Here is a 12,729-nt window from a genome sequence, read left to right as displayed (position 1 = left end):
TCGCATCATAGTATATAAGGAATGTCGGCGTGTGGACTAATTATGTTGTCACAAGTGAGCACGTGTCACCTTTACTGAATATTTTTTAGTGCTTTTTTTAAATTATTTTCTAAGTTTTTCATATATTTCTTAGTGCTTAATTTGTCAACGTCATGGCTAAACACGTTTTGATTACAGGTCATTCTCAAGTTAAATATTTTGATCAGTATTTAAAGTTGTCTAATGTAGATGTTGTTTCTTTTTCAGGATACCGCGTAGAACAGATGTGGGGTGTCATAGGGCATAATTTTTTTATCCATGAACGTAAACACGCTAAATGGCATGAAGTTTTGTTTAAATTCTTGAAAGATAAAATTCCTAGAATAGATAAAAAAAAAAAATCCTTTTGTCATTGACCAAGAACCAGGTTTAAAAAGGGCTGTTCGAGATACTTTTCCAAATTGTCCGATTATGTTTTGTTGGAATCATATAAAAGAAGATTTTAAATTCTGGTTAAAAGGCAAAGTGGATAGTGATAATATTAAAATTTACAAGTACACACCCGTGATATCGCGGGTCCGTGACTGAATTTAAGTATATAACTATGCCTAAGCCTTATTTTAGTAATTGGTATTGTCATCTGATAAGTCATGTCGATTATAAGATACACAGTTTTCTCTGCTTTCAAATCTTTCTGTTTGAACCCGTCGACCTGGAACTTATCAGTTATTGGAAATATTAATTATTTGGAAAACAAAAGGTCCTGGCTATCCAGGAATGGAGTATTTTTTAATCAACAGCATTGTCCTATATTAGTTATCTCAGAAAGTCTTGCTGATTGCTGAATAAAACTACAATAGGGAACAATTTGACAACGATTGAACTTAGTAGTGTCAGTCCTTTGATTATGACCCGTGTATATAGCAAAATCCTAAATACACCGTTTGGTGGTGCGCCTGTCAAATGCGGAACGTACAGATAAGGTAATAGCTGAATATACTATTTGTATCGGTATCGGATTCGACCCGGAACTTGTTAATTATTGGCAATATTAATTATGCTGAAAACAAAAGGGTCTGGAGTGGTGTAATTTTTAATCTACACCATTGTCCTATATTAGTTATATATAGAGTTGAATTCTTTGATTTGTCGTTTTTACCCGATGACGGCTGACAAATTGGACCTCGTAATTTTAGTATTATAGATATAGATCATTTGAATCAGATGTTGCATTCTGATAATGAAGAAGAATTTTTGGAAACAAAAATGAAATTAACCTCAAAATGGACTCCCGTAGTTTTGGAACATTTCAATAAACATATATCTCCGGCCATTCAAAATCACTCTGGTAAATGGTTAATTGAAAAATATCCCGGCATGTTTGATCCTTATTCTGGAATAACAAACAATCTTTCCGAAAGTATGAATGCCGTTTTAAAAAGAGAAAATGATTGGAAAGAGCTACCAGTAGATTTGCTGGCTTTGGGTTTTACAAAATTTTGAGAATTATGAAATTTTACGTGGACGTTCTGGTTTAGGAAATTATCATTTGAAAAAAAGAGTTTAGTAGAGCATTTATTTCACCATCAGATGTTATATTTCCAAAAAGAATTGTAAGTCCTGATGAAGTAATTGAATACTTAATAAAGGACAAGCCACTTTTTCAGTCTAATTCTTTCCAATCTGACACTGATCCTTTAGGCAATTTAAATTCACAGGAAATCATAAAACAAACAAACTCTGATGAGAACACTAGTACTAATCAGGTCAAATTAGAAAATAATGAGGTAATTTAGTTAATCAACAACCTGTCATAAATTACCCGACAATTAGTACTGATAGCAGTCAACAAAGTTTGGCACGGTTTATTGTTGACAATAATTTAATTACTTTGGTTCCACAACAAGGTTCGTATATTGTAAATGGCAGGAAAGGGAAATACTGTGTAACTCTTTTTCCAAAAGAAACATGTCAATGTGAATCCTGATCTACTTGTTTTCATATTTTGGCTGCAAAAATGAGTATAGGGTTAGAGCCAACAAAAACAGATAACGTCGTTAGTTTAAGGGCACTTTCAAAAAATAGCAAGAAAAAAATTGACAAAAAATCAGGATGAAAACAACCAAGAGCAAATGATTATGGAATTGAAATCGAACCTGCGCCAGATTCACAATTTTCTATAAAATTTATACTCCTTTAAAGCAGAAATTGATGACAACACCTTCAACGAATGGTAGCATAAAACCTAATAAAACACCTAAAATATCAACCGAATTTTGAACTCCTAAATCGAAAAAAAAACTTGAACTAAGTGTAACCGAAGAAGATACGGAGGAAACAAATATTATAGATGAGAAAAAAAATCGACCGAAATTATTAATAAATCACTCCCTGTGAAAAAAAGAAAGATAGACGATATTCCCTCATAGACTGGTTCTCTGTCCTTTATCTGTTTGGCTGTGATACCCGTATGTTGCAAGGGAGAGGACCAGCCTAGTTCCCTCTGTATCAGTTTAGTCTTATCTAAATACCACATAATTAAAATAATTCGAGTTGTATAAGGGACGAAATGAAAAAAATCATGATGAAGGATAAAAAAATAGGATGTATTGAAAAAAACTATACTGCATTAAGTTTGTTATCCTACATTGAACTTTTGATGTCCGGGCGTCCCTAACTACCTTGATTTTTTTTTTTTAGAAATTAAAAAAATACAGATGCAGGACATCGGCATTGACAATAATTTTCCTCCACGTCTTTTTAAATTTTGTATAATTTATGTCTACCGTTTCTTCTTATTTCAATCATTTTCGTATGAATCTTTTATATTCCAAACTGCATATACGATGATGTATTGTATACAAACATAGTATTACAGTTTGGTTGTAACTATATAGCCTCTTTAAAAAGTATTGGCAAATAGATACCAGGACTAAATTTTGTATATACACCAGACGCGCGTTTCGTCTTCAAAAGACTCATCAGTGACGCTCGAATCCAAAAAAGTTAAAAAGGCCCAAAAAAGTACAAAGTTTTGAAGAGCATTAAGACCAAAATCCCTAAAAGTTTTGCCAAACACAGCTACTTATGACGTCGCGCAAGATACTGGTGACAATTTGAAGGTGATTCGAGAAAAATCGGCGAAAAGGCTAACTGTCCGTTTAGGACGCAACAATTTGCAGAATCGCTAAATAATTTTCGTTACACAATCTAATGGCAACAAAATATCTGTTTTTCATGATATTTTTTTCACGAATAGGTTTCGATTTGAAGCGCTAAATTTTATGAAATAGGCAATTTTGCCGTGTAATGCGTAACATTGAACATTGAGATCTCCAAACATTTTTGAGAATGAAATATGGATTGAGTAGCCAAAGGTAGTTCTCATTTGGAAGGAATTAAGAACCATATGTAAAGTTTTGAATTACATAATTTTACTTACATATATGACGTCATACATGTAGAAAAATGACGTCATAGCAACTTTTTGATCTTGTAATGGTGACAAATAATCTAGACTCCAACTGCAAACTTTGAAGATCAAATTCATATACTGAAGGTAATTTTAAAAGGATATCGTTTATATTTATAATTTATAAATTACAAACATTTCTGTTTAAATTGGTACCAAACTTTTTGAGTTTACTTGTTTTAAAAAAAAACTATTGAAAAAATTTAAAATCAGAAAAAATGTCCCGTATCATCTGAAATCCAAACAAATATTCCATTTTGACGATTTCGGGATCTACGATGTATCGCGATTAAATCAGAAGAAAAATACTGATACAGATTTCAAAAATTACAACAAATACTGAACATGATAATATAAATACTGGCTGTTTTTATATTTTATCCTTTTCGCAAATAAAGAAAAGAAAAATCAGAAAAAATGTCCAATGAGACAAAAAACGTCGAAAAATAATGAAACGTCATATTTCACACAGAGTCAATACGCAAAAGAAATTATAAGAAGAACTTGTAAAGAATCGATCTCCAAACATGAAACGATATGGGCATGTTTTTGCCTTAGGGAGCTTCCATTTGATTTTTAAGGGGGGGGGGCTAGAATGAAATTTGAAAAAGAGGGAGGACAGGGGTTTTGAGTGTAAAAAAAAGGCAGACAGGAGTTTCGAGTAAAAAAATAATGAATAAGAATGGAAACGGGGAATATTTCAAAGAGATAACAACCCGACCAAAACGTAGAAAACAGCTCAAGGCCACCAATGGGTCTTCAACATGCGAGAAATCCCGCACCCAGAGGAGGTCTTGAGTAGGCCCCGAAATCCTAATGTATACTAGATCAAGAAAATGGACGCCACTCTTCACTTCGAAACACAGAGATGAACTAAAAGTAAAAAAATATAAAAGACTAACAAAAGCTATAGGTACCTGACTTAGGACAGGCGCGAACTGCGGTGGGGTTAAAAGGGCAGGATGAGCAGTTGGCAAACAAACCCAGGATAAACTTGTAAAAAAAGGCAGGACTAAATATAGTGAAAATAAAAAGGCAGGACCGAGATAACAACTAAAAAAAATGCCGGACAAAATTTTTCATCCTAGCACCCCCCCCCCCTCATTAAAATCAAATGGTTGCTCCCTTAATGAAATAAAAATATTATTCTATATTAAAATTCGTAAAAAATGATTTGACTTTAGGAAGTTCTGGAACAATCTAAAAGAAGAGTTACCATATTAGATAATTTTCGTAGACAAAACAAGAGGCACCAATCCCTTCAAACAACCGAAATGATCTCTGGTGTTTCAGGAGAATGATTAGTTCCAAAAAAATAAAACACGAGACAAAAAAGACTCATATTTAATTATTGAATGTATTTATAAACCAACAATCAATTAAAATAATCGGACTTAAAAAAATCAGACCAAAATTTTGTGTACATTCAAATATAAATATGCTTTCAGAAATATGAATAACAGAAAAAAAAGTAAACTTTCGGCTAAGGAAATACTTATTAGGAACAGAGAACGAAAAAGGCTTCAGAAAAATGAAACGAGTAGAAAATCTTATGGAAAGTTGTACAAGAATAAAGAGAGCGAGACAAAAACATATAGTCAAACGATTAATGCAAGAAAAAAGAGAGAACAAAGGGAGAAATCTAAGAAAATAAATGAAAGAAAACTGAAAAATAAAATGAATGTCCGTAAACACAGAGGTAAAAAAAATGTAGAACTTTCATCAATGTCACTTGTTGTACCAGAAGGTTCAAATGTTTTCAAAAACAGAATGGAAAAGGCCAGAGCCCTAAGAAAATTTAAAGAAGGTTTACCAAAATCTCCATCTAAACGATGCGCAGTTATATCGACTTATTTGGCCCGCAGATCCCCTCGATCGCCAACAATAGCTAATCTGAAACATTCAGTTTCGCCAGTTGAAATGGCCGTCGTTGCAGATATTCAAGAAATAATAAAATCTACAAAATTAAAGCGATCTAAGAATGCACGTTCGGTAATGAATTCTGTTACTGCATCAATCAGCGGGGAAAATTTAGCAAACTCGAGAGGTAAAATTAAACTGTGTAAAAATTTAGGTTTGCCAGCAAGAAGGGTTGCTGGAGGCCAGCGTATTAGGTCTAGAATTCTTAAAAGTGAATCGTCTGCATGGGCTCTTACGCAACAGAAAACAAGAAAAGATTCCATTTCAGAAGAAACAAAGAAAACAGTTTATAACTTTTGGCTCTCTGATGGCATATCACCCGATCGGCAACAAATCCGATATCAAAAGAGAACGATTGGGACCAAACTTATATACTTCGCATATGACACACGTGCTGGAAAAAACACAAACTGATGCGTATTTAGATTTTGTCGCCAAATATCCGGAAATTAAAATTGGACAAAGAGCATTTGAGAAACTTCGACCGTTTTTCGTAAGACCTGCATCTGAAAAAGATAGAAATACATGCTGTTGTAGATATCACGTGGAAGCAAACCTTGTTTTCAAAGCATGTATGAAGTTCAGAAAATCGTGTGACAGGGAAACCGATTCGCAAGAAAGTGACTATCCCGTATTTGAGAAAATGTCAGACCTTATACATATTACGCTATGTCCAAAAGTAAATGGATTTTATAGAAAAAATTGTCTTGACCGAAAATGTAGCCTTTGCGGAATTGGTAATTTCAAACTTTCACCCAACGAATCACAGTCGTCTTCAACTGTTGAATGGCAAAAATATGAATATATAACTGAAAAATCGAAGGGTAAAAATGTAAGGCGCCGACTGACCCTGATAAAAAAGAAAACTAGCGTAAACGAAATGTTTCTCAATTTAAAAAAGCTTCTCGAAACTTTCCCCGCTCACCAGCACCGATCAAACTGGCAAAGCAATCAACTTAAAAGTCTTGTTCAGAACTTGCCAGTCAATCATTGCATATGCATCCACGATTATTCGGAAAATTATCGCTGTGTCGAGAAAGAAGAAATTCAATCCAATTACTTCCAAAGAACTGAATGCAGCATTCGTGTAACCGTCATGCACCGACACGCCATTTTAGAATACGATGGTGTAGACAGTACAGAAGAATTTCCGGAAATAATTACGGAACATTTTTTCGTAATTTCCCCGGACCTGCAACATGATAATGATTTTACAAAATATGTCCAAAAGAAAGTTAAGGAATATTTAGATTCAATATCATACACAGTTGATCATATGCATGAATTCACAGACGGTTGTTCTAGCCAATATAAATCGCGGCACTGTTTAGGAAGTTTATCTACTGCCATCCCTGATTTCGGATATAAAACATTCCATAGAAATTTCTTTGAAACAAGCCATGCAAAAGGGCCTCAAGATGCCGCGGGGGGATTTATAAAAAGACAGGCGGACATATCTGTTCTACGTGGCAATACAGTGATTCAGAATGCGAAGGATTTATTTACGTTCTGCGAAAGTAGCCTTAAAAAGCCAAGAAGTGCATTATTTAAAAGAAGGGTATTTCGATATGTGGACTCAATTGATAGACACAATTCCAAAATATTTAAGCCGATCCAGCAAAATAGACAAATACATCATGTTTTTACTAGTACATGTAATGAAATCATTGTTTCCGATCTCTCTTGTTACACGTGCGATCAATGCATTTTGGGGAATTATCTTAACTGTTTAAATGTAGAAAATACCGGGGTAAAGAAAACTATTAAGCCACACGAAATAACACAAACTTCTAACGAAGAAGAAGTAGCACAAGACACTGACATTCTTTCAGAAGACATATCAGATTTGGTATCCATAAACTCTGTTGTGGCTGTCAAAACCGACGATGATAACTTTGACTATTATTTAATGAAAATTTCCAAAGGTTCACACGTATTGAATTCAGCAGAGAGTGACAGCTGGGGTGCTACATATCCCCCTGGATTCGAGGTTTTCCGGGGTCATTATTATGACAAAATCAGTGACAATGATCCGTTAAAATATAAACTTTTAAAGACAAAGACTGCTTTGGTACCGACGAAATCTCTGCTATACATACTTGCTGATGTAGATGCCTCTTATCGTATAACTATTTCAGAGGACACCCATCTAGACATTCTTTCTGTATTGGACAATTTGGATTGAAATAAGAATTAAATTATAAAACATCATGCACTGTTGTTTAGCCACTCATAAAATATTTTAGTAGACCTTTCCGATTCAAATGAAATGATTCAACGTGGCTCTGCTTATAATTAAAAAATATAAAATATATATATATATATATAAGTACGTCTGAGTCAGTGACAACCCTACAACAGATGTATCCATCGGATCGCCATCAATGATGGTGATACATGGCTGTGTACATAATGTATATACAACTCGTCTAAACATAATGTTTAGACGAGTTGTATATATATATATATATATATATATATATATATATACATTTTTCGTTAAATAAAATATACATGAATATCTTTACTGAAAAAAAATATTCCCATGAAAAAAAACCTGAATGAATCAATGCTTACACATTAGAAATCACATTAGAAAAACGTTACGTAAAAAACAAGAAAATAAGACGGCTTTTTGCTATATTTCCGACGTTACGTTATTATCACCAGTATTTTGCGCGACGTCTATATATAGGTAATCTATGTCTGAGGTAGAAAAGCCTTAGTATTTCAAAAATTCAAAATTTGGTGAACATATGACCATATCAATGATAATACATGTCAACACAAAGGTGCTGACTACTGGGCTGGTGATACCCTTGGGTCAATAAATCTAAACCAACAGTGGCATCGACCAAACCTATTTCCGGCAGAGCGGAGCGAGGCAAAATTTTTTGGAAGGGTTTTGGAGCCACTGAAGGCCCAAGAAGCTATAGAACAAATGATGCAAAATCATCCTTTCTGGGTGTTCCGAAGACCCTTTCATAATCTGAAAAGTTTAGTTTTGATAATTTTTTGACAATATTTTGGTCTCAAAGGAAAATGTATAAATTCAGTGTAAGACTTTTAAAAGTTTCTAGGGACAACATCAAAAGACCAATGTGCATGATAAAGCAAAAATGGAATTCACATAGTTCAGTCTGTGGTTGCTCTTTTTTTAAACTCGTGATCAAGTTCATAAGAAAATTACTAGATTACAAAAGGAATGCAACACTAACAGAATACAGAAGGGCAATCAATGAAAAAAAGACAAATACATAAGAAACGTTGATCCCGAAAAAAAACAGGGCTATGTCTGAGGGAAAACATAACTTGCTTCTTGCAAGGCACTCGCTGTGAACACAATTTGATATGGAGACAAGCGTTTGGTTTTGAAATTTCCTACATGAGGCATTTGCCTCAATGTAGTTACGGCCCTGTTAAAACAAAAGTGTGGTAAGGTTTCCTGAGAAATGGCCTCAAGTTAAATGAAACCAATTTTCAGACATTTCAAGTATATCTAAATTATATTTATACTTTTATTATTAAAAAATTTGGGCAGCGTTTCCCGATTTTTTTGGGGAAAAAAGATGAATTTATGAAGAATCTGGTGCTATCTCATACTTTCGATTAGACCTGCTGAGTTATTTATTTTCAATACATTGCAAGTCAGGTAATTTATTTTCAAACTACCACAGAACAAACCATTTATTTTTGTGATTATCAAGGCTGAGTTATTTATTTTCAAAATCCTCCTGCCCCCCTCCCCTCCAGAATATCAAAGTGTCGTCCCCTAGCTATACAAATCCTAGATTTGTAGGTTATAAAACCTCTTAATTATTACTGCATGATAGTAAATTCCATTATACTCTTCAGAAACAACTTTAACTTTGCAAGATTGTGTTAAATGATAGTTTTGTTACTGTTGTATCTTCGTTTTCATTTATTTTTAATAATCTTAGGTTTTCGAACGGCCCGCTGGGAAGAAAAAAAAAACGCCCGGAAGAATAAAATAATATTTTATAACAATAAATGTTTTCCTGAATAAAAAAAGATCATCATTGCTTGTTTTGTTCTTAATATAAATGGGGATATGTACTATGCTACATCTAAAGTGTGTAGATACAGTGTTGTTGCACTTTTACATTTTAGATTTCAAAATTGTATACAAATAAGTAAGAAAATATAGACAACAGTAAATAGAAGAATCCTGAACGATATTAACCTCGATCAAAACGTATATTTTGTTATTTAAAAAAAAACAGTGCCCGAGGTGTAATATTCGCAACTGGGGAACACTTTTCAAAGTTTTGTATTTTATTAAACGCACTTGAATTGATGGTGGAAGATCATGGAAGAGTTTCAACAACCCTGCCACTTGTTTTCATCTTCTCTTCACCCTTTTTCCAAAAAAATAAATCTTTCCCCTTCTAAAAATAAATTGACAGCTTATTACCTCAAGATAATACAGAATATCTGCAGTGAAAGGGGGGTAAACCAAACATGCACAACATTGTACTTTAAAAGTGTTTGGATTACCTCCCTTACACTGCTTTGAAATTTGTCCATTTACCAGGAAACCCTTGTGTTCCCCTAATTCCTGAACGGTTTGAGCCATAACCCCCAAAGCCAATCCTTACCATCCTTTTGCGGTATGGAAACTTGCGACATAATTTAAGAGAGATTCACACACCGTTCCACAAGTTATTGTCTGGAAACTAGAAAAAACATAATTTGGGCACCTTTTGGCCCCTTATTTCAAAACTGTTAGGACCATAACCCCCAAAATTAATCCCAGCCTTCCTTTTGTGGTTAGAAACCCTGTGTTTAAAGTTCATAGATTTCTATTAACTTATACTTAAGTTATTGTTCAGTTACCAAATGTGTTCAGACAATGACCTCAAAGTTTTTTTGCGTTCGTATAAAAACTCCAATATTAGTCAAAGTCATCTTTAAAGAGCAACCACTCCTTAAAGAGTCATCAGATAGTATCGATGGTAAAAAAACTAGAGGCTCTCAAGAGCCTGTGTCGCTCCCCTGTTACTGTATTTACTGATGTCGGCCATCTTGGTTGGCAGGCAGGGTCATTAGACACTTTTTTAAAATAGATACCCTAGTAATGATTGTGGCCAAGTTTGGTTAAATTTGGCCCATAGTTTTAGAAAAGAAGATTTTTGTACAAGTTACAAAAATGACGAAAAGTTGTTCAATATTGACTATAAAGGACAATAACTCCTTAAGGAGTTCTCTGACAATTTTGGTCATGTTGACTTATTTGTAGATTTTACTTTTCTGAACATTATTGCAGTTTTCATTTTATCTCTATCTATAATAGTATTCAAGATAATAACCAAAAACTGCAAAATTTCCTTAAAATTACCAATTCAGGGGCAGCAACCCAACAACCAGTTGTCCGATCCATCTGAATATTTCAGGGCACATAGATCTTGACCTGATAAACAATTAAATCCCGTCAGATTTGCTCTAAATGCTTTGGTTTTTGAGAAATAAGCCAAAAACTGCATTTTACCCCTATGTTCTATTTTTAGCCATGGTGGCCATCTTGGTTGGATGGCCGGGTCATCGGACACATTTTTTAAACTAGATACCCCAATGATGATTGTTACCAAGTTTGGTTAAATTTGGCCCAGTAGTTTCAGAGAAGATTTTTGTAAAAGATTACTAAGATTTACGAAAAATGGTTAAAAATTGACTATAAAGGGCAATAACTCCTAAAGGGGTCAACTGACCATTTCAGTTATGTTGACTTATTTGTAAATCTTACTTTGCTGAACATTATTGCTGTTTACAGTTTATCTCTATCTATAATAATATTCAAGATAATAACCAAAAACAGCAAAATTTCCTTAAAATTACCAATTCAGGGGCAGCAACCCAACAACGGGTTGTCCGATTCATCTGAAAATTTCAGGGCAGATAGATCTTGACCTGAAAATCAATTTAACCCCATGTCAGATTTGCTTTAAATGCTTTGGTTTTTGAGTTATAAGTCAAAAACTGCATTTTACCCCTGTGTTCTATTTTTAGCCATGGCGGCCATCTTGGTTTGATGGCCAGGTCATCGGACACATTTTTTAAAACTAGATACCCCAAGGATGATTGTGGCCAAGTTTGGTTAAATTTGGCCCAGTAGTTTCAGAGGAGAAGATTTTTGTAAAAGTTTACGGACGCCGGACGCCAAGTGATGAGAAAAGCTCACTTGACATTTCAGGTCAGGTGAGCTAAAAAAAGATTGCAGATCTTGCCAATCCAAGCATTTATGACAAACATATTTCCTCTTTCTATTATGGTTTTCAAGATTTAAGACATATAAGCACTGAATCTACAATATGTACATGGTTATCACTGCACTCTTTAAAGGTGAGGAGCAAAAATGAAGAAATCCAGCCTTTTGATTGAAGGAACTAGCTGGGATGCCGTTTACAGATCTTTATGTTTTTATATTAGCCGACAATTTTTAAATACCTTCTTGAAAGTCTTGGTACTGTTTGGGACTATTGTTATATGACTTATATAGTAAGCTTCATCAGAATACACCCAGACTACACAGTGTGGACTCATAGTTGGAGCCTTTCTTATGTAAACTGTAAGACATTTTGCTTTGAAATTATCAATCATATGCAGTGAGGCAAAGTCCATGTGTTTTGCTATAGAAAACCTCAAATATCAGTGGATAAAAAAATGAGGAAGTGAGTGGACACTGCACATGGTTAGAAATAAATTGTGTCAAAGGTATAAAACCACTCATTCATAGCACCATTGTTTCTATGTTAATTTCTGCAACTTCAAGCATCAATTGATAGATCATACTTTGTTTTATGTTCAAATAAAGTGGCAGTCATTGCATGCCAAACCTAACATTAACTGGACTGCTGCTGAAAAATTCAACATATCTTTAATTGCATATTAGAGCATACTGGTTCTGGGAAGTTAGATAGTATAAAAACAGGTACTTCTGATCTGAACAAGAGAGCAAATGTGCTCTCCTATTATAATTGTGAATACTCTTTTATTATTCCAAAGAATTTTTCAATAAGGGTTCTAGTGATTCCAATTCCCTAAGCTTTCATTTGATTCCAAAACTACTTAAATATTTGACCCCTTTGACAATGACACAGCTATGTGTAGGAACTATTTTGTTTAAAATATGTACTACTTTCTTGTATGTTCTTTACAATAGGGCCCAAAAAAGTGGTTCTTAACCTCAAAATGTAAATCGAAGGAGATTTTGAAATGAGAAACCATTATGAAAGATAGGAAAAAGGACACCATGAAACATATGGGAGTCATGACATATTTGATATAAATAAAAAAAAAAGTTTAATATTATCATTAAAGGATTTATAAAAAAACAAATG

The sequence above is a fragment of the Mytilus galloprovincialis genome, chromosome 3, assembly GCF_965363235.1.
Source record: "Mytilus galloprovincialis chromosome 3, xbMytGall1.hap1.1, whole genome shotgun sequence".
Lineage (NCBI taxonomy): Eukaryota > Metazoa > Mollusca > Bivalvia > Mytilida > Mytilidae > Mytilus > Mytilus galloprovincialis.
Note: the sequence above shows the minus strand (reverse complement) of the source record.